This window comes from Triticum dicoccoides, chromosome 2A, assembly GCF_002162155.2.
Source record: "Triticum dicoccoides isolate Atlit2015 ecotype Zavitan chromosome 2A, WEW_v2.0, whole genome shotgun sequence".
Lineage (NCBI taxonomy): Eukaryota > Viridiplantae > Streptophyta > Magnoliopsida > Poales > Poaceae > Triticum > Triticum dicoccoides.
In genome coordinates this window covers 39,948,216-39,949,721 of record NC_041382.1, presented here as the reverse complement: position 1 = coordinate 39,949,721, position 1,506 = coordinate 39,948,216, and positions in this window count along the sequence as shown.

Here is a 1,506-nt window from a genome sequence, read left to right as displayed (position 1 = left end):
ATGGAGTTCAAATAAGTACAAGAAAATGAAATCCCTTTGTAACATACGAGTTTCCGTATGAAACCCTTATACTTCGAAAGAGATTGTCTGTTTTGTACATGAAGTGCATCTAGTTTTTGCCGTAACCTCTCAACTTTTATGCACATGCTATGTGGGTGAAATGATGATACCATGCCAACTTTCAACATTTTCAGAGTTCATTTGGAATGCTTTTGAATTTCAAGGTCTTATAGCTCAAAAAATCAGTAAATGCATGAAAAATAACAAATGAAGTCAGAAAGGGTTGAAAATTGATGATGTGGCTTTGAATGGTGCATTTTGAACACAGAAAAAGTATAGAGTTCAAATAAGTTCAAAAAAATGAAATCCCTTTGTAACAGACCAGTTTTCGTATGAAACCCTGATACTTCGAAAGAGATTGTCCGTTTTGTACACGAAGTGCATCCAGTTTTTGCCGTAAGCCTCTCTACTTTTTTGCACATGCTATGTGGGTGAAATGATGATACCATGTCAACTTTCAACCTTTTTAGAGTTCATTTGTAGTGCTTTTCAATTTCAGGGTCTTATAGCTCAAAATAATCAGTAAATGCATGAAAAATAACAAATGAAGTCAGAAAGGGTTGAAAATTGATGATGTGGCTTTGAATGGTGAATTTTGAACACGGAAAAAGTATGGAGTTCAAATAAGTTCAAAACAATGAAATCCCTTTGTAACACACGAGTTTCCATATGAAACCCTCATACTTCGAAAGAGATTGTCCGTTTTGTACACGAAGTGCATCCAGTTTTTGTCGTCAGCCTTTCTACTTTCTTGCACATGCTATGTGGATGAAATGATGATACCATGCCAACTTTCAACCTTTTCAGAGTTCATTTGTAGTGCTTTTCAATTTCAGGGTCTTATAGCTCAAAATAATCATTAAATGCACGAAAAATAACAAATGAAGTCAGAAAGGGTTGAAAATTGATGGTGTGGCTTTGAATGGTGCATTTTGAACACAGAAAAAGTATGGAGTTCAAATAAGTTCAAAACAATGAAATCCCTTTGTAACAGACGAGTTTCCATATGAAACCCTGATACTACGAATTTCAGGGTCTTTCAGCAAAAAAAATTATCATAAAATAAAATAAATAAGTAATTTGAAACAAAATAATATAAAATTTAATAAAATATATAAGTAGAAACAAAATAAAATAAAATGAAATAAATTTAATAACATAAATAAAATTTATGAAACTAAAATTATCAAAGTATTTTCTATTCAAAACATTATAAGCAACCTCTAAAATTTATGAAACTAAAATTATATAAAATTGATGCAACTAAAATTATCAAAGTATTTTCTGTTCAAAATCATTAAAAGCAAAAAGAATTATCATAAAAAACTTTTTCGTTAGAAACTTTAATAGCAAAAAGAATTATCACAAAATAAAATAAATAAGTAATTAGAAACAAAACAAAATAAAATAAATAAGTATTCTGTTGTAAGAAGAAACAAAACAAAA